Consider the following 22,128-nt stretch of genomic DNA (forward strand, 5'->3'; position numbering starts at 1 on the left):
CTTCACTTCCACGAGATTCTCCGTCTCACCGGGAACTGGCGCTGCGTGGTGGAGAATTTCGCCAAATGTCACAGAACTATCGACTGCCGTTTAAACCCATGTGCTTCACTAATGCCACTTTGCGATGGAAATCTGCCATTCTTACCTGGTCTGGCTCACATGTGACTCCCAATCCTTAGCAATGTGGTTGAACTTTTACTGCCTCTGACGAGGCCTAGCGAGCCATTTAGCTCAAGGGAAATTTGGGATGGGCAACAAATGTTAGCCTTGCCAGTGACACCCGCATCCCAGCAAAGCATAAAGAAAGGAGCTAAAGTAATTAATGTCAGTTAAAATTCTTAAAGGACGACTTCCAGTGGCTACCATGGTGTGAGTGGTCGCACACAGGGCAGCTCCTGCTCAAAGGCATAGGAAAGAGCTCTTTCTACCCAATATTAGGTGTAATTTTGACAAAAAAGATATAGTTGAAGGTCGGAGGAGTAGTTTCTCCCGGGAGTGGTATGTTTGCTGATTACCAAACCCGACAGAAGACGGCGAGAGATCTGGCAAAGAGTTGGAGGAAACCTGTGGCGCAGTAGCCAGTGGAAGAATGGTGGAGGGAAAAGAGTTGGTGCAAGGTGGAAAGCCCCAGATGGAGCAGTTGATGGCTTTTATTAAGGAGGAGTTCTGCCAGCAGAGGAAGGAGATTGGATTGGATTGGATTTGTTTACTGTCATGTGTACCGAGCTACAGTGAAAAGTATTTTTCTGCGAGCTGCTCAAACAGATTATTTAGTACATGAAAATAAAATAAAATAAAAAGAAAATACATAATAGGGCAACGCAAGGTACACAACGTAAATACATAGACACCGGCATTGGGTGAAGCATACAGGAGTGTAGTATTAATCAGGTCAGTTCCATAAGAGGGTCATTTAGGAGTCTGGTAATGGTGGGGAAGATGCTGTTTTTGAATCTGTTCGGCGTGTACTCAAATTTTTGTATCTCCTGCCAGATGGAAGAAGTGGAAGAGTGAATAAGCTGGGTGGGAGGGTCTTTGATTATGCTGCCCATTTTCCCCAGGCAGCAGGAGGTGTGGCTGGAGTCAATGGATGGGAGGTAGGTTCGTGTGTTCATGACACTCTGACGTTTCTTGCGGCCTTGGGCCGTGCAGTTGCCATACTAGGCTGTGATACAGCCAGAAAGGATGCTTTCTATGGTGCATCTGTAAAAGTTGGTAAGAGTCAGTGTGGACATGCTGAATTTCCTTAGTTTCCTGAGGAAGTGTAGGCACAGTTGTGCTTTCTTGGTGGTAGCGTTGACGTGGGTCGACCAGGACAGATTTTTGGAGACAATTTGAAGGAATTTGAAGCTGTTAACTATCTCCATCTCGGCTCCGGTGATGCAGACAAGGGTGTGTACAGTACTTTGTTTCCTGAAGTCAATGACCAGCTCTTTAGTTTTGCTGGCATTGAGGGATAGATTGTTGTCATTGCACCACTCCACTAGGTTCTCTATCTCCCTCCTGTATTCAGACTCGTCGTTATTCGAGATCCGGCCCACTATGGCCGTGTCGTCAGCAAACCTGCAGATGGAGTTAGAACCAAATTTTGCCACGCAGTCATGTGCGTACAGGGAGCATAGGAGGGGGCTAAGTACGCAGCCTTGTGGGTCCCCGGTATTGAGGACTATTATGGAGGATGTGTTGTTTATTCTTACTGATTGTGGTCAGTGGGTCAGAAAGTCGAGGGTCCAGTTGCAGACTGAGGAGCCATGTCCTAGATTTTGGAGCTTTGCTATGGGCTTGGCTGGGATTATGGTGTTGAAGGTGGAGCTGTAGTCAATAAATAGGAGTCTAATGTAGGAGTCTTGTTGCCGAGATGCTCTAGGGATGGGTGTAGGGCCAGGGAGATGGTGTCTGCTGTGGATCGGTTGCGGCGGTATGCGAATTGCAGTGGATCTAGGCATTCTGGGAGTATGGAGTTGATGTGCTTCATGACCAACGTCTCAAAGCACTTCATTACGATTAATGTCAGGGCCACCGGACGGTAGTCATTGAGGCACGTTGCCTGGTCCTTTTTTGGCACCAGTATGACAGTGGTCGTCTTGAAGCAGGTGGGGACCTCGGAGCGGAGGAGGGACAGGTTAAAGATGTCCACGAACACATCTGCCAGCTGGTCCAGGCAGGCTCTGAGTGCACGACACGGGATCCCGTCTGGGCCCGTCCCCTTCCAAGGGTTCACTATCAGGTAGGCCGATCTGACATCAGAAGCTGTGATGGTGGGTATGCGGGAGGATCGCTCAAAGGCCATCGATGGAGCTGTGGCACCCCTAAAGAGCTGGATGGAATGAGTGGAGACGTGTTTGGAGGTGCAGGGCTCACAGATCCGAGAAATTGAAGGAGTGATCTCGAGTGGTGGCACTAGAGGCAGAGGTGGGGCTCTTAGGAGACCGTTTCAAAATGTTGAGAGCAAAGGTGGAGGAGCAGGAGAACACTTTGAGAAGGCAGAACCTGTGAAGAGTGGGCCTGTCTGAAGGAGTGGAAGGTGTGAGTGCCACGAGGTACGTCTGGAAGATGCTGGTGGGGCTGGTGGTGGACGGGGTGCTAGATAAGGCCCCCTGAAGTGGACAGAGCACACAGGTCTCTGAGGCAGAAGCCTAGAGCTGGGGAGCCGCCGCGGACGGTGGTCGTCATACTCCAGAAATCTGTCGAGAAACAGAAGATCTTACGTTGGACCAGGGAGAAGCGCAGCTGCGAATGGAAGGGGAACAAGGTACAAATATATTAGGGCATTGGAGCCAAGTTGGTGAAACGGTGTGCAGGGTTCAACAAGGCCAAGGCAGTGCTGTACCGACAGCGGATCAGGTTTGGGGTGCTCTATCCGGCAAAGTTGTGGGTGACATTTGAAGGCCGGGAATACTACTTCGAGACTCCATAAGTGGCTGAGGACTTCATCAAGGAGCATAAGTTGGGGGAGAACTGAGTGGAACAACGCTGGGGAACTGAGGTGCTGGCATTTTGTAATGGTAGGGAATACGAATAAAGTGGAGGCAGGGATAGTTATTTCGGACCATGCGCCCCATAGGCTGGAGATTCGACTCCGATCGGGACCAGAGCAGTGGCCGTGGTGGAGGTTAGATTCGGGGTTGTTGGCAGATGGAGGCTTTTGTGACAGGCGGTGGGTGATTAAGGATTATGTGGAGTTGATTCAAAATGGGGAGGTGTCGGCGGCCATTTGTTAGGAAGCGTTGAATGCAGAGGTCGTTTTTCAAGGCTCAGGCAGATAGGGAAAGGAGGGAGGAATATAACCATCTAATGAGCGAGATAGTGGAGGTGGATAGGGAGTACTCAAGGGCGCCCACCACGGAGGGATTGGCGAAGAGGAAAGAGTTGCAGGGGCAATTTGATAGGATGACAATGGGGCAGGCGGTAGGACAGATACGTAGGGCAAGGGGAATGTAGCATGAGTATGGGGAGAAGGCGAGCCGCATGCTAGCGCACCAGCCGCGGAGGCAGGGCACGTCCAGGGAAATATTGAGGATACGGACTGGGGCTGGGGATGTGGTGTCGGAGCCGGAGAAGCTAAATGAGGCGTTTAGGGAGTATTACCAGGGATTGTACAAGGCGGACCCGGGGGGACAGGTGGGTTTTTGAACGAGGTGGAATTTCCCCAGTTGGAGGACGTAAAGAGGCAGGTGCTGGAGGATCCCCTGGGTCTGAGGGAGGTGCTGAATAGTATTGGGGTATGAAGTCGGGGAAGGCTCCAGGGCCGAATGGACATTCTGCGGAATTTTATTAGGAGTTCATAGATACATAGATACATAGAAGATAGGAGCAGGATGCCTTTTGGCCCTTCGAGCCTGCTCCGCCATTCATCACGATCATGGCTGATCATCCAACTCAATAGCCTAATCCTGCTTTCTCCCCATAGCCTTTGATCTCATTCGCCCCAAGTGCTATATCCAGCCGCATCTTGAATATATTCAAAGTTTTGGCATCAACTACTTCGTACTACTACTGAGAATGACGAGAGCGAGGGTAGGTCCGATCAAGGACAGTAGCGGGAGATTGTGTATTGAGTCTGAAGAGATAGGAGAGGTCTTGAATGAGTACTTTTCTTCTGTATTTACAAATGAGAGGGGTGATGTTGTTGGAGAGGACAGTGTGAAACAGATTGGTAAGCTCGAGGAAATACTTGTTAGGAAGGAAGATGTGTTGGGCATTTTGAAAAACTTGAGGATAGACAAGTCCCCCGGGCCTGACGGGATATATCCAAGGATTCTATGGGAAGCAAGAGATGAAATTGCAGAGCCGTTGGCAATTATCTTTTCGTCCTCACTGTCAACAGGGGTGGTACCAGGGGATTGGAGAGTGGCGAATGTCGTGCCCCTGTTCAAAAAAGGAACTAGGGATAACCCTGGGAATTACAGGCCAGTTAGTCTTACTTCGGTGGTAGGCAAAGTAATGGAAAGGGTACTGAAGGATAGGATTTCTGAGCATCTGGAAAGACACTGCTTGATTAGGGATAGTCAGCACGGATTTGTGAGGGGTAGGTCTTGCCTTACAAATCTTATTGAATTCTTTGAGGAGGTGACCAAGCATGTGGATGAAGGTAAAGCAGTGGATGTAGTGTACATGGATTTTAGTAAGGCATTTGATAAAGTTCCCCATGGTAGGCTTCTGCACAAAGTAAGGAGGCATGGGATAGTGGGAAATTTGGCCAGTTGGATAACGAACTGGCTAACCGATAGAAGTCAGAGAGTGGTGGTGGATGGCAAATATTCAGCCTGGATCCCAGTTACCAGTGGTGTACCGCAGCCACTCAAGTGGATAGAGCTGTGAAGAAGGCCTATGGTGTGCTCGCGTTCATTAACAGAGGGATTGAATTTAAGAGCCGTGAGGTGATGATGCAGCTGTACAAAACTTTGGTAAGGCCACATTTGGAGTACTGTGTACAGTTCTGGTCGCCTCATTTTAGGAAGGATGTGGAAGCTCTGGAAAAGGTGCAAAGAAGATTTACCAGGATGTTGCCTGGAATGGAGAGTAGGTCTTACGAGGAAAGGTTGAGGGTGCTAGGCCTTTTCTCATTAGAGCGGAGAAGGATGAGGGGCGACTTGATAGAGGTTTATAAGATGATCAGGGGAATAGATAGAGTAGACAGTCAGAGACTTTTTCCCCAGGTGGAACACACCATTACAAGGGGACATAAATTTAAGGTGAAAGGTGGAAGATATAGGAGGGATATCAGAGGTAGGTTCTTTACCCAGAGAGTAGTGGGGGCATGGAATGCACTGCCTGTGGAAGTAGTTGAGTCGGAAACATTAGGGACCTTCAAGCAGCTGTTGGATAGGTACATGGATTACGGGAAAATGATATAGTGTAGATTTATTTGTTCTTAAGGGCAGCACGGTAGCATTGTGGATAGCACAATTGCTTCACAATCCATGGTCCCAGGTTCGATTCCGGCTTGGGTCATTGTCTGTGCGGAGTCTGCACGTCCTCCCCGTGTCTGCGTGGGTTTCCTCCGGGTGCTCCGGTTTCCTCCCACAGTCCAAAGATGTGCGGGTTAGGTGAATTGGCCAATGATAAATTGCCCTTAATGTCCAAATTGCCCTTGGTGTTGGGTGGAGGTGTTGAGTTTGGGTAGGGTGCTCTTTCCAAGAGCTGGTGCAGACTCAAAGGGCCGAATGGCCTCCTTCTGCACTGTAAATTCAATGATAATCTATGATTAATCTAGGACAAAGGTTCGGCACAACATCGTGGGCCGAAGGGCCTGTTCTGTGCTGTATTTTCTATGTTCTATGTTCTATGTTCGTGTGGTAATGAATTCCACAAGCTCACCACTCTTTGTGTGAAGAAATGTCTCCTTATCCCTGTCCAAAATTGTTTGCCCTGAATCCTCAGACTGTAACCCCTGGTTCTGGACACACCCATCATTGGTAACATCTTCCCTGCATCTACCCTGTCTAGTCCTGTTAGAATTTTATAAGTCTCAATGAGATCCCCCCTCATTCTTCTGAACTCCAGCGAGAACAATCCCAACCTAGTCAATCTTGTCGTGATCTGTGCATCTGTACATACATCTGCACATACACCAGGGACTGCAGACAGATGTAACAGCCACAGCATCACTAGAGGGCATCAGAGATGGGTATAAAGGGTCCAGCCCAAGATAGGATCCGCCTCTTTCAGAAGCACAGGGCTAGGGAGCAGCAGCACACAGAGACAGCTCAGCATAGGCAGCTTACCTTAGCTTCACTGGTCATACCTCTTGACTGTATTATATCTAGTTAAGCTCTGGAAACAGAACAAACCTACTGAATAAAGTATTTGTGTTAACTGGAAGTCTACAATCTTTATTCAGACTTAGAGAATAACATATGATACCAGGAGTGATTTCAGAAAGCTAGCTGGACACCAGCAAGAGAAGAAAAACTTAAACCAGATATTCGACTGTGGAAGGCTTCACAGGAAATGGATCCTTGACGGCTAACTGATTTGATGGAACTTGTTGGAACTCCATGGCAGCTGGAAACAGCCAGTAGTTTAAGTTATAACTGGAAAATGTTTGAACAGCTGTTCCAAATATTTATTACAGCTAATGATTTCAGCACTGCCTCTGACGCAACAAAAATAGCCCCACTATTCTCAACAGGAGGGCATGAAGCTAGAGAAATGTATAATTGCTTTAATTACTTCGAAGGTGAAGACAACACCAAAGTAGACGGTTTACTCAAAAAATTTGCTAAACGTTGTAACAGTCAGGCTGGTGCGATGCTGGAAAGATTTAACTCTTGTCAGAGAAACGGAGGGCCGTGCTCTGATTTTATTACAAATCTCAAGTTAATACCTCAAGGCTGTGATTGTGCTGATTTCAGAGACACTGTGATAATGCATCAATTACTTTCTGGACTATCTGATAAAAATTTGAGGGAAGAACTATCACAAAATAAGCATCTAACTCTAGAAACTGCTGTACAAAAATGCCTTGCTTATGAACAAAAATAAAATCAATACTGTCAGTCTTTACAAACACAGAATCAGTGTCTAGAAAAGAAAATTGGAGAAAACGGAGCCAAAACTTACCACGAGGCAGAGGCAGGATTGAAGGAAGTTCTGAGCGGCAACCATCTTGAGAAAGGAGCCGCACATGTGCAGTTGCGAAAAGAGCGCACAGTACAGGAAACTCGTAGTGCGCATGGGCAATCGAGTCCTACGCATGACATCACGAGCGTCATGACGTCAGAGGCCCAGGACCATGCCCACTTAAAAGGGAAATGCACGAAAATGAACAAAAAGAAATTTAAAGCTGCAAAACCCAATTTTCTTGCCTCAAAAGACAGAACAATGCCCAAACGTACACCAGCAGTTGAAAATAACTTTCACAACACCCTGGAACAAGCAGTTATCACCGCCCTAGAAGATGATATGGTCCTTGTAGACTACGACTCAGACGAAGATTTCATCTTGGGAGATGGCCACCCCATGTACCAAATCCGAACCGCAACTAGAGGTGTTGTACCGTGAAGACCCCGACGGTGAGTTCTTCAGATTGGGGAATCTTTAGCCCAGCATATATGACATCCCGATTCATGAGTGCAGGATTATGCTGCGGCCTGACGCCAAGAAACAGAGAGTGGTCCACGCCCCACGAAGGGTCCCAGCCTCCAAAGATGATTTGTTCATTGAACATGAAGAGAACGATCACAACTCCGAAACAGAAAGCGATGATTTGTCCAACGAACAATACACACAATACTGCTCAGACATGGCTGAGTTATTCGGAGATCCTGATCACACGGTTGAAAAGCTCAATATGACTCTTCTCATGGTAGATGAATCCAATACCATGGTGCCATGGCAGATCGTCGGTACATTGGATGACAGCAATGCCCAAGCCGAAGAGAGCACAGAACAACTCCGTTGAGAGAGCACAGATCGACTCTACAGCGAGAACACTGCACGACTCCACAAAGAGAGCGATGACAGACTCCACAGAGAAAGCGATGACAAACTCCACACAGAGAGCGATGAGGGACTCCACAAAGAGAGCGACGCAAGCCTCCACAAAGAGAGTGACGCAAGCCTCCACAGACAGCTCAGTGACAGACTCAAAATGGAAGCGAGCAAACACTCCATAGCGAACGCCATGCATGTGCAAAACCATGAAGATCTATCAAGCTTATTTGAGCCACCAGAAGAAGACACTGAATGTCTACCCACTGTATGTGAGACAAGTGACGAAGAACTCATAATTCCCATACAGGATGTGCAGGATCACAGCGAGACTGACATATCTCAGCTCGTCTGCACAGAAGCACTCAATAATCAGAGGACGGCCACCCACGAGTCCAGAGAGACCACGTCAATTGAAATCTTGAAGATTTTGACTCCAGAAGAGGAGCACCAAGAGTCCAGAGAGACCACGTCAATTGAAATCTTGAAGATTTTGACTCCAGAAGAGGAGCACCAAGAGTCCAGAGAGACCACGTCAATAGAAATCCTGAAGATTTTGACACCAGAAAAGGAGCACAAAGAGATCACAGATGATTCAAATGAACCTGAAATGACTCCAAAATAGGAGCACCAAGAACTCAATGATAATTCAAGTAAACCAGAAATGACTCTAGAGGAGGAGTACCAAGTAAGCAAAGAAGAGGAATCGAATCCACCACAAATGACTGATGTCACCAACATCAATGCAACATCAAATCATTCTCACAATTCTCAAGAAGAAACGCTCAATGTAGCAGATACCACAAAGGACACTGACATCAATAACTGTGACAATGACTCAAATCATCCACATGGCACACTTACTGAGCGCAACAAGAACAACAAAAACCGCAGGAAGCACAGCAGAAACAAGAACAACAGCAACAACAAAAACAACATGCAGCGCAACAAGAACGACAAAAGCAACAAGAAGCATCCCAGAAACAACAAGCATGAGAAGAAAAGGAACAAGAATAAAAGCGAAAACAACGAAAACAGAATCAACAAGTGTGACGAAAATAACAACAAGAACGACAACAACAAGAACGCCAACGAAAACAACCAAGACAGGAACGACAGAAACAACAACAAGAATGACAACAAAAACAACACAGACAGAAGCAACAAAAACAACAACAATGAAACAACGACCTGTACAACATGGTACAACTCTGCACGTGAAGGACAATGCCACAGCACACTGCAAAACAATGACAAGACTACAAACATGCCATGGCATGATAAAGAATCTCACAAATTCACATCTGCTCCAGAACAAACAAGCAAAACAGCTTTCACAAACGATGACATACAGAATCAATACCACAAACACAAGAAAAAGTCGAGGTCAGACAACGGTGAAACACAGAATCGCTTCCTGCAATCAAATGGAACAGGGGAAAAAGGTGTCCACATCATTAAATGACTCATCAGCAAAGCAGCCGAGTCACGTTCCGACATCAACCTAGCTCTGTTATCGTACCGAGCAACCCCATTGAGCTCAGGACTGTCGCCAACGCAAATGCTCTTCGGCAGAGACATCCGGACAACCCTACCGGCAAAGCAATTCCGAGACCCCGGAAATGCACCAGTTCTCGATGACATGCGGGCACTATGCTCCAAACAAAAACTATACTACGATCAACATGCGATCCCACTCAAGCCACTGACAATAGGTGACACCATCAGAATCAGGGACCCAGAAGGCGGATGGTCTGAGTCAGCCACGGTGATCAGGCAGGAGGCACCACGGTCCCAAAGTGTCAAATCGTCTGCGGGAGTGCTTTTTCGCCGTAACCGCTGGGATCTATTGGAGATTCGACCTACAACGTCAGTATTTCCCACACTGGACTTCACCGAGTCCATTTGTCCACAGGATGTTCCTCGCCACACAACCCCAGACAGTACTCTTGATGACATCAAACCATCATCCCTACTACCACCATTAAGACGCTCCAGCAGAAGCCGTAAGGCACCCGACCGGCTAGATTTGTGACGACACTTCAACACACACACAAGACGAACATGGACATTCCTCACGATGGACTCACAACACAGTTAATTGTTTCTGTATTACTTTATCATTTTCACAGTGTGCAGGTTTGCATATTCTCACCACTTGTTATGTAAAGTTTTCTTGAGGCCAGTCTAGAAAACATGTTCAATAAAAGGGGGGGGGGGATATAGTGATCTGTACATCTGTACATACATCTGCACATACACCAGGGACTACAGACAGAATTAACAGCCACAGCATCACTCGAGGGCATCAGAGACGGGTATAAAGGGTCCAGCCCAAGGTAGGATCCGCCTCTTTCAGAAGCACAGGGCCAGGGAGCAGCAACACACAGAGACAGCTCAGCATAGGCAGCTTACCTTAGCTTCACTCGTCATACCTCTTGACTGTATTATATCTAGTTAAGCTTTGGAAACAGAACAAACCCACTGAATAAAGTATTTGTGTTAACTGGAAGTCTACAATCTTTATACAGACTTAGAGAATAACATAAACCTCTCCTCATATGACAGTCCCGCCATCCCTGGAATCAGTCTGGGAAACCTTTGCTGCACTCCCTCGAGAGTAAGAACATCCTTTCTCAGAGCAGGAGACCAAAACTGCACACAATACTCCAAGTGTGGCCTCACCAAGGCCCTGTACAATTGCAGCAACACATCCCTGCTTCTGTACTCAAAACCTCTCGCAATGAAGGCCAACATACCATTAGCCTTCTTTACCGCCTGCTGCACTTGCATGCTTACCTTCAGTGAATGGTGCACAAGGACACCCAGGTCTTGTTGCACACTCCCCTCTCCCAATTTACAACCATTCAGGTAGTAATCTGCCTTCCTGTTTTTGCTTCCAAAGTGAATAACCTCATACTTATCCACTTTGTACTGCATCTGCCATTGCAGATCTGCCCACTCGCCCAACCTGTCCAGATCTTACTGTAGGATCCCTGCATCCTCGTCACAATTCACCCTTCCACCTAATTTGTATCATCTGCAAACTTTGAGATGTTGCATTTTGTTCCCTCATCCAAATCATTAATATAAAATGTGAATAGCTGGGGTCCCAGCACCGATCCCTGTGGTACCCCACTAGTTACTGCCTGCCAATTTGAAAAGGACCCATTAATCCCTACTCTTTGTTTCCTCTTTGAGTTCACGAAGGACCTGGCACCACATGTTTTGGGGGCGTTTAATGAGGTGTTTGAGATGGGGGAGCTGCCGGAGACAATGACGCAGGCAGTGATTATGTTAATCCAGAAAGGGGGAAGGACCCGGTGGAATGTGAACCGTATAGGCCCATATTATCGTTGAATACTGATGTGAAAGTATTGGCTAAGTTGTTGGCGGGAAGGTTGGAGGATTGCGTCCCAGAGGTTGTTGCAGAGGTCTAAACAGGTTTTGTGAAAGGCAGGCATCTCTCGAGCAATATGAGAAGGTTGTTGAATGTAGTCATGAATTTGTCGGGGGCCCTGGTACCGAATGTTGTGGTGTCCATGGACGCGGAGAAGGCATTCAATCAGGTGGGGTGGCGGTACTTATTTGAGGTTCTGGGAAGGTTTGGGTTTGTGGCATGGGTGCGTTTGTTCTATGTGGCATCAAGGGCAAGTGTACAGACAAATGATATGAGCTCCCGGAGTTTTGAACTACACAGGGGAACAAGGCAGGGGTGCCCGCTGTCGCCGTTGTTGTTTGCGCTGGCTATACAGACTTTGGGTCTTAGAGAGTCAGCCGAGTGACAGGGGATTATGAGGGTACAGAGGGAGCATCGGGCGTAGCTCTATGCCGACGACCTATTGTATGTCTCGGGCTCGGTGGGGAGCATGGGAAGGGTCATGAGCCTGCTGGGGAGGTTTGGGGAGTTCTCAGGGTATAAGCTGAATGTTGCGAAAAGTGAAGTGTTCCCGGTGAATGAGTTGGGACGGCAAGCCAATATAGGGGGGGAATGCCATTTAAGGTGGCTAGGGATAGGTTCAGGTATTTGGGGATTCAGGTAGCGACGGAATGAACGATGCTCCACAAGTAGAACTTAGCGAAGCTGGTGGAGGAGGCCAGAGGGGATCTTAAGAGGTGGGATACATTACAATTGATTTTGGCGGGGAGGATCCAAGTTGTAAAAATAAATATTCTGCTGAGGTTCCTGTTTATTTTTCAGACAATCCCAATCTTTATACCAAAGGCCTTCTTTTGGAAGCTCGACATGATTATTTCGTATTTTGTATGGTGACGGCAGTGTTGCCAATGATGGCGAGTAGGTATTCAGGGAGCCCGGCGGTGCAGTCCACTGTGAACATTTGGAACCAGTTGAGGAGGCATTTTAGGATGGAGGGGATGTCGGTGTTAATGCCGTTGTGTGAGAATCATGGGTTTGAGCCGGAGGGGATGGATAGTGTGTATAGAAAGTGGAAGCAAGTGGGGATGGTCAAGGTGAAGGATTTGTATTTGGAGGAAGGGTTTGCCAGTCTGGAGGAGAGGGTAGAACTCCCGAGAGGGACTGAATTCAGGTGCCCATAGGTAAGGGACCTTGCGAGAAAGGTCTGGAAGGTGTTTCCTAGGTTGCCGAGATACACTCTGCTGAAGCGACCTTTGCTTCCGTATGTGGAAGGGGAGGATAGAATTGGAGATATATATAACTGGCTGGGAGAGCAGGGAGGTGAGCAGGTGTGAAGATCAAGGAAAAATGGGAAGGAGAGTTGGGAGGAGAAATCAATTGGGGAGTATGGAGTGAGGCACTGCGCAGGGTAAACTCGACCTCCTCGTGCGCAAGGATAAGCCTGATACAGTTTAAAGTTGTACACAGGGTACATGTAACTCGGGCAAGAATGAGTGGGTTCTTTCAGGGGGTTGCAGATCAGTGTGAGAGGTGTGGGCGGGGGCCAGCGAATCATGCACATATGTTCTGGGCTTGTGAAAATTTGGAGAGATTCTGGGTGGGAGTGGTCGCGGTCTTAGCCAGGATAGTGGAGGAGGAGGTGGACCCGGACCCTTTGGTGGCGATATTTGGTGTTTCTGAAAAGCCGGAGCTCATGGAGAGGAGGAAGGCCGATGCCGTGGCCTTCGCCTCTCTGATTGCCCGGCAACAAATCTTACTGGAGTGGCCGTTGACATTGCCACTGGGGGTAGCGGCCTGGATGTGTGACCTGAACGACTTCCTGTGGCTCGAAAAGATAAAGTATGAGCTAAGGGGCTCAGCAGAAGGGTTTGAGATAAGGTGCGGGTGCTCGTGACTGTGCTTGAGGAGTTGTTCGGCGCGCAGGGGTTGGGTTGAAAAAGGGGAAAAATTGTACAAACTGTATAGTTGAGTGTTGGGAGGCATGTTTCATAATAACATAAGTGCCGAGCAGCTCAGCCTGCCAATTCATATCGCTTCATCCAGCCTCGCAGAAATGTCCGGGCAATTCAACCCACGGTCACCGAGTCCGATGCGGACCTCCCACACAGCAGTGACACCGAGGACCCGAAGGCGCCTTTTCGAGTCGGTGTTGTGACAAAAAACAGGCTGTCCCCGAAGCAAAGACACCAGCCGCTGTCGGTATACAGCATCGATCCAGACGATGAGTGGTGTGCCACCCAGACGGTCAGCTGGTCCCAAATACGATTCCGCCTGGACACTGGTGCCTCCGCCAATCTCATTGCGCGGTCTGACTTCCAAAGCCTTCGTGTCAAGCCAGCCATCCTTCCATCAGCCTGCCAGCTATTGGATTACAATGGCAATGTCATTGCTGCTAGCGGCTCGTGCCAACTTGAAGTGACGCACAGGTCACGCAAAGCCATCCTTCCTTTTGAAATCTTGGCTCCTCGAAAGCCTCCCTGCTTGACGTGCAGGCATGCAAGCTGTTGAACCTAGTTCAGATAATTCACTCTCTCTCTCCTGATGACACGTCTGCCTTTCAGGACACGGACTTCAGGGTGCAACTCGACGCCATCATCGACCAGCACCACGATGTCTTAGAAGGCATGAGCACGCTCCCATATACCTACAAGATCTTATTGAAACAGAATGCCACGCCTGTGGTGCACGCACCTCGCAGGGTCCCAGCACCCCTTAAGGACGACCTCAAGCAACAGCTGCAGGATCTCCAGGACCAAGGAGTGATCTCCAGAGTAACGGAACCAACCGACTGGGTCAGTTCCATGGTATGTGTAAAAAAAGCCTTCCGGCGAATTGAGAATTTGCATTGATCCCAAGGATCTAAATCACAATATCATGAGGGAGCATTATCCAATTCCCAAGTGCGAAGAGATCACATGCGAGATGGCTCGTGCCAAGCTCTTCACCAAACTCGATGCCTCAAAAGGATTCTGGCAAATCCAGCTCGACAAATCCAGCTATGTACATGTACATTCAATACCCCCTTTGGCAGATATTGTTACAACAGGATGCCGTTTGGGATCATATCTGCTTCCATAGGATCATGGAACAAATGATGGAAGGCATTGAAGGTGTTCACATCTATGTCGATGACATAATCATTTGGTCCACCACCCCGCAGGAGCATGTCAGTCGCCTCCAGCGCGTGTTCAAACGTATACGTGAGCAGGGCCTACGCCTCAACAGGGCCAAATGCTCTTTTGGTCAGACGGAACTCAAGTTCCTCGGGGACCACATCTCCCAGTTGGGTGTGCGGCCGGATGCGGACAAGGTAGCTGCCATCACAGCAATGAAAACACCAGAGGACAAGAAGGCGGTCCTCCGATTTCTGGGCATGGTCAACTTTTTAGGGAAGTTCATCCCTAACCTCGCCTCTCATACCACGGCTCTCAGGAACCTGGTCAGGAAGGCGACAGACTTCCAATGGCTCCCTGCCCGAATGGAGAGAACTCAAAATCAAACTCACCACGGCCCCGGTCTTAGCTTTCTTTGATCCAGCAAAAGAGACCAAAATTTCAACCGATGCCAGCCAATCCGGCATTGGGGCAGTGCTCCTTCAACGCAATGAGGCCTCATCATGGGCCCCCGTTGCATATGCGTCACACGCCATGACCCCCACGGAACAGCGCTATGAGCAGATAGAAAAGGAGTGCCTGGGCCTTCTGACCGGTGTGGTTAAGTTTCACGATTATGTGTACGGACTTCCTCAATTCACCGTCGAGACCGACCATTGCCCACTGGTCAATATAATACAGAAAGACTTGAACGACATGACGCCTCGCCTCCAGAGTATTCTTCTCAAGCTCCGGTGATACGACTTCCAGCTGGTATATACCCCAGGCAAAGACCTCATCATTGCTGACGCTCTCTCCAGGGCAGTCAACACTCCGTGTGACCCAGCGGGATTCGCCTGCCAGGTTGACGCCCATGTGGCCTTCGTGGCCTCCAATCTACCTGCCATGGATGAACGCCTCATCCAAATTGCCGCGAGATGGCGGCTGACCCTTTGCTACAGCGTGTCATGTGCCACCTAACGGACGGGTGGCTCAAGGGCCAATGCCCTCAGTTCTATAACATCAGAGATGATCTGGTGGTAGTAGACAGGGGTCTTCTGAAACTGGACCGCATTGTCATCACGCATAGCATGCGCCAGCTCGTCCTGGAACAGCTACACGAGGGCCATCATTGGATCCTGCCCGGTTCTCTCGTGTTTCAGTTTCATACCAAACTTATCTCCCATTGCCTCAGCTATTCAACATGTTCTGTGTCAATTGATTTCCTCTATTATTTTTTTTCACATTGTCATATGATATACGTCTTATGTTATACAACCTCAGTCATGGAACCATCTGTTTCTCTTTGAAGTGCTTTGCCAGTTATTCCATCAGTATTTTCTCCCTCACACACACACTTTTTCCTCCCCTCTTTGCTTTGTTTTGACTCTATTTATATGCTCCTCATTTTCTGTTTGTCAGCTCTGATGAAGGGTCACACCTGAAACATTAACTTTTCTCACACATGTGGTAAACCACGGTATTGCATTGTATGGCATTGTGTTGTGTTGTACATGCCTGCTCTTGTCCAGGCTGGCTCAGCCTGTGGCTCCTCCCCTCGGGCTTATGTATAAAGGTGGCAAGTATCCGCCTCCAACCCAGTTCCGGTCCAGAGGCAGGAGGCTTGCTGTTTAGTGTATTAAAGCCTCAGTTACGTTCATCACTCATCGTGTGCTATTGATGGTGTATCAATTGAATACACGAAACTCCTAAAGATGAACTTATCACTCAAGCCTGAGTGCTTGGAGCTGGACCCACAGGCAGCCGACGCTACAGAAATGTTTGAACACTGGCTAAGCTGCTTCAAAGTGTACCTCACATCCTTCGCCGAAGACTTCACAGACCTCAAGAAGAAGCAGATCCTCCACGCACGGGTGAACCAAAGAATCTTTCTCCTCATCAGGGACGCCCCCTCGTATGCGGACGCAATAACGCTGCTAAAAGGACAATACGTGAAATCCATTAACGAGGTGTATGCTCGGCACCTCCTCGCCACGAGACGGCAACGCCCTGGGGAATCACTTGCAGAATTCCTGCGTGCCCTGCGCATCGTCTGCCGGAACTGTGACAGCCGGGCGATATCGGCTACCCAGCACGTGGAGCTGCTGATCAGGGACGTTTATGTCGCAGGCATGAAGTCTAACTATATCCGCCAGCGAGTACTAGAAGGGGGGACCCTCGGCCTCCCAGAGACAGTATAACGCTCCAACTCGCTGGAGGTGGCCTCCCAGAACATGGGGGCCTACACCTCCGACCGCGCGGCACCCTCGTGGGACTCGTGGGCGCAGCCACCAACCGACCCGGGTGCAACGCAAGCCTACGCCGCGCAGTGGCCCGCCAACGCCGGAGGCCCGAAGTGCTACTTCTGCAGCCAGAGTAATCACCCCAGACAGCACTGCCCGGCACGGAACGCAACTTGTAACAGCTGTGGGAAGAAGGGTCACTTTGCAAAAGCCTGCCAGGCCTGATTTCCCCCTAAGTCTTCTAGGCCAAGCAGCGCGGCCTGCTGCCTGTTGGGTCCGCCCCCAACTGCCTCGGCACCGGCCATGTGCGACCCGTGGGCGCTGCCATCTTCGCCGCCATCTTCAATTTCGGCCTTCACGTGCGACCCACAGGGGCCGCCATCTTGGATGACATCACCGCTGCCACCAGCCACACGCGACCCATGGGGGCCGCCATCATGGACTCCATCGCCGATGCCACCCGCCATGAGCGACCCATGGAGGTCGCCATCTTGGGACCACTCCGCAGCCTCCTGGGAGCCCAGCTCGCCCGACCGTACGTTGGCCACCGCTACCTCCAACCGGCCTACCGACCACCTTCCGAAACTCGCCTCCATCACGCTCGACCAGCCCCGGCCGCACCACCTCGCGAAGTCCACGATGACTGTCCGGATCAACGGGCACGAGACGGCCTGCCTTTTCGACTCCGGGAGCAAAGAGTTTATAACAATTAAAGTTAGTATTATACTTCGCAAAGTATTTTAAGTGGAGCTGCACAAAGCATGCATATAAGAATTTAATGCAGAGCAATATAATTGAGTTACATTATTTGTAAATAATTTATGTTACCTTAAATAATTTAGCAAAGTAAACAATGTTGCACGCTATAATGCTTCCATTATGCTGAAGTTAATTGTTCTTCATAATAGTTGTGTCTGTTGTCTGTGTTTGTCGCTGTATGTTGGGAGTACACTGCAGAATCTTTTCTTGGACATTTTAAAATGAATCAGCGACAGGAACTAGAACTGCCCCTGCCTCCTTAGTTCTTTAATTAACTCAGAGTTCTGAACAATATACAATATTTTAATCATTTGAGATGGAGCTGTTTGTAGTTTGTATGCGTTTGAACCATCAAAATTATATTCATGACAAAAACAAATGACTATTTAACAGCAATCTGAATTCTTACAGCTAAGTATCAAGAGCAACAAATTGAATCCCATCTCTATTTAATCTTTGCTACGTGGAGAGATAACTTAAATCAGTGATATGATAATTCTGCAGCCAGAATGATGTCTTCATCCTGGCTGTTGATGTAAATCTGACAAAAGATATCTTCCCTAAATATTAATCCTGTTTTTCTTCCCGATACTGACAACGCTGCTGAACATTTCCAGCATTCCTGTTTGATTTCAGATTTTCAGCATTTGCAGTACTTTTTAAAATGTACTTTTATTTCAATGTTTTGATTGATTGCAAATTATGTTCCAGGTATTCTAGCCTGGAAGGGACAGCTGATGGGACCTTGGTTCAATGTCTCATAAATGAAGCCACCTCTGACAGCGCAGCACCCATTCCCTCATGATTGTGGATAGCACAATTACTTCACAGCTCCAGGGTCCCAGGTTCGATTCCAGCTTGGGTCACTGTCTGTGCGGAGTCTGCACATCCTCCCCGTGTGTGCGTGGGTTTCCTCCGGGTGCTCCAGTTTCCTCCCACAGTCCAAAGATGTGCAGGTTAGGTGGATTGGCCATGATAAATTGCCCTTAGTGTCCAAAATTGCCCTTAGTGTTGAGTGGGGTTACTGGGTTATGGGGATAGGGTGGAGGTGTTGACCTTGGGTAGGGTGCTCTTTCCAAGAGCCGGTGCAGACTCGATGGGCTGAATGGCTTCCTTCTGCACTGTAAATTCTATGACTCTGTTCTAAGCTGTAATTTCTATAATTGTTATGCCCCAAGGTTCCAACACATGTTCCCTATAAGCTGCTCAAATGGACAGCAATTGTGAAGGTATCATACAGGCTCCTCATCAGATACTACACAGTCCAAAATATGTAAAGATACCACTCATTGAAACATACAGGCTCTGAACACATTTGATCTTTGCTCCATTGGTTCCTGATGATCTCGTTCATAGATGCTGGTTTAACTTGTCTCATATTTCAAACATCTTACCAGTGACTAAATTCCAAAGGCACTTGATTGGCTGTAAAGTGTTTTGGCACATCCTGAAGTCATGAAAGGCACAATATAAATGCAAATCTTTTGTTTTTGTTTCCTTTTTGACTTTCACATATAGTTTGTTGACACCCAGTACTGCCTCTCTGCTACAACTTCCTGGTCACCATTGTGCTGTCCAAATGCAATATCAAGCTGTGGATGAACAAGAACCTCACATCAGCAAGACTGAAATCATCTTGCTCAGCTCCCACAAAAAACTCAACTTGGCACAACTCTCTCTGACAGCTCTCAGAATAAGCCTGATGGTGAGTAATCTCAGTGTCATGTTTGACAAGCCTTGTTAAGCTTAAAGCCAAGATCCTAGCCAACCCATGTTGGCCTATTTGCACTTTACAATCTTGCTTGCATCCATTCTTACTTCACTACTACATTGCTGTAATGTTTATCTATACATTTGTCACCTCCTGACTTGAGTAATCAACCATTCTCCTTGGCAATCTCCCAAGTGCTGTCCTTCACAAATTACAACTCACCCAGAGCTTTGCCACACATATCCTGCTTGATGCACTCACCTGATGAAGGAGCTACGCTCCGAAAGCTAGCAATTCCAAACAAACCTGTTGGACTTGAATCTGGTGTTGTAAGACATCATACTGTGCTCACCCCAGTCCAACACATCTCCATATCACGCAGATCCTGCTTCATTTTATATCCAGTTCCCTTACTGCCCAAGAGCTTGCCAAATTGCTTTGAGTCTCTATAAGACATTTTGAAATTCTTGTCTTCATGAAAAGCTCTGTCCATCCCCTCACTCTCTCCTCTGCAGATTTGTTCATTCCCTCACTCTCTACTCTCTCTATGCAGATCTGTCCATCCCTTCACTTACTCCTCGCTCTCTGCCGATCTGTCCATCCCCTCACTCTCTTTTCTCTGTGAAGATCTGTCCACCGCCTCACCCTCTCCTCTCTCTGCGCAGATCTGTCAATTCCCTCACTCTCTCCTCTCTCTCTGCAGATCTGTCCATCCCCTCACTCTCTCCTCTCTGCGTGAAGATCTGTCCATTCCCTGATTGGCTCACTCTCTTCTTTTAAGTTTTGACCATTCCCTCACTCTCTCCTTTATTGGTAATCGTAGTATTAGTAGAGAAATGGTGGAGAGAATCTTATGGGATTGAAGGCCGATATATCCCCAGGGCCTGATAATCTACATCCCATACTACTTAAGGAAGTGGCTCTAGAAAATGTGCAAGACTCTAGAACAGTTCCTACAGGTTGGAGGGTAGCTAATGTAACCCCACTATTCAAAAAGGGGGATAAAGAGAAAACAGAGATTTATAGACCAGTTAGCCTGACGTCGGTAGTGACGAAAATTCGAGAGTCACTGATCAAAGATTTAATAGATGAGCATTTGGAAAACAGTGACAGGACCAGGCAGAGTCAGCATGGATTTACGAAAGGGAAATCATGCTTCACATATCTACTGGAATTCTTTGAGGTGTAACTAGTAGAGTTGATGAGGGGGAGCCTGTGGCTGTGGTTTATTTGGACTTTCAGAAGACTTTCAACAAAGTCCCACATAACAGATTAGCATGTAACATTAAAGTGAATGGAATTAGGGGTAATGTATTGAGATAGATAGAAAACTAGCAGGCAGGAACCAAAGAGTAGGAATAAACAGGTCTTTTTCTGAATGGCAGGTGGTGGCTAATGGGGTAGCCATAGGCATAGATTATTTTCTAAATGGGGAAATGCTTAGGAAATCAGAAACATATAGGGACTTGGGAGTCCTTGTTCACAATTCTCTTAAGGTTAATGTGCAGGTTCAGTCGGCAGTTAGGAAGGCAAATGCAATGTTAGCATTCATGTCGAGAGGGCTAGAATACAAGATCAGGGATGTACTTCTGAGGCTGTATAAGGCTCTGGTCAGACGTCATTTGGAGTATTGTGAGCTGTTTTGAGCCCCTTACCTAAGGAAGGATGTGCTGGCCTTAGAAAGGGTCCAGAGGAGGTTCACGAATGATTCCTGCAATGAACAACTTGTCGTATGAGGAATGGTTGAGGACTCTGGGTCTGTACTCGTTGGAGTTTAGAAGGATGAGAGGGGATCTAATTGAAACTTACAGGATACTGCGAGGCCTTGATAGAGTGGATGTGGAGAGGATGTTTCCACTTGTAGGGAACCAGAGGACACAATCTCAGACTAAAGGGACGATCCTTTAAAACAAAGATGAGGAGAAATGTCTTCAGCTAGAGGATGGTGAATTTGTGGAACTCTTTGCCGCAGAATGCTGCGGAGGCCAAATCACTGAGTGCCTTTAAGACAGAGATAGATAGTTTCTTGATTAATAAGAGGATCAGGGGTTATGGGGATGAGAAAAATAGCAGCCATGATTGAATGGCGGAGCAGACTCAATGGCCGAGTGGCCTAATTCTGCTCCTATGTCTTATGATCTTATGATCTTATGGTCTCATGGTCTTATGGGTACTGCAGGGATTGGTCCGCGGAGCCCAGCTATTCACAATACATGAATTGGATATTCTGAATTCTCCCTCTGTGTATCTGAATAGGTGCCGGAATGTGGCGACGAGGGGCTTTCCACAGTTACTTCATTGCAGTGTTTATGTAAGCCTACTTGTGACAATATTATATTGTAAGGATCCTTCCTGTTCCTTCTTGTTTATTCCCTGTTGATTTCTTTGCTTTCCCTTTTATTTTATTTCTGCTGTTACATTTTTGCTCCATGGATTGTAATGGACCTGTGACTTTAAGGCAAAGCAGCCTGTAAGAAGCAGCCTTTAATTCAAACAGAAAGATCCAGAAGGCTGTGCAGTTTTAGACTGACATCAGTGATGACTCGGATCGATTAATGTGTCTGGTGGCCAATGAATGGACATAAATGGTGGTGCTCTGTCTGGTGACAGATGGTGATTGGATCTGTTGCCATTGAAATGGTTCAGAGACCTAAAGAGCTTTCAGTTTCACCTTTGGCAGCTAAGGGAGAAAAGCTCTCTTTTTCCCACTCTATTTTCTCCAGAAATAACCAGCAAATTCTCACCAAAAGGTCACTGTGGGAACCAAGTCACTCTGCAGAAAAGGCAGAGATCAGAATCTGACAACTCTGTCAGGCTGATCTGAGGCTCTCCTGGAAAAGCTGTGAGTAAGATATTGCTAACTGCAAGGAAGATCATTATGGGCCAGAGATCAGGAACTTTAAACTACGCTCATACTGTGATGAAAATGCACTGAAGAACTCATCATCTGAAGCAAGGACTCTTATATTTTTGTCCTTAATTCTTATTGTTTTACCCCTTTCCACCCCC

At 47.7% G+C, this 22,128-nt stretch overlaps 1 protein-coding gene across 1 annotated transcript in view; it reads left to right on the forward strand.

The window, feature by feature from the left end:
• Positions 1-22,128, forward strand: part of LOC140429491 (casein kinase I) — a 359,065-nt gene that overhangs the window by 12,977 nt on the left and 323,960 nt on the right. The window contains exon 2 of the mRNA XM_072516548.1: positions 18,927-19,113. The gene's annotated coding sequence lies outside the window, so the exon portion shown is untranslated. The remainder of the gene's footprint in view (positions 1-18,926; positions 19,114-22,128) is intronic.

Source organism: Scyliorhinus torazame, chromosome 9 (genome assembly GCF_047496885.1).
Source record: "Scyliorhinus torazame isolate Kashiwa2021f chromosome 9, sScyTor2.1, whole genome shotgun sequence".
NCBI lineage: Eukaryota > Metazoa > Chordata > Chondrichthyes > Carcharhiniformes > Scyliorhinidae > Scyliorhinus > Scyliorhinus torazame.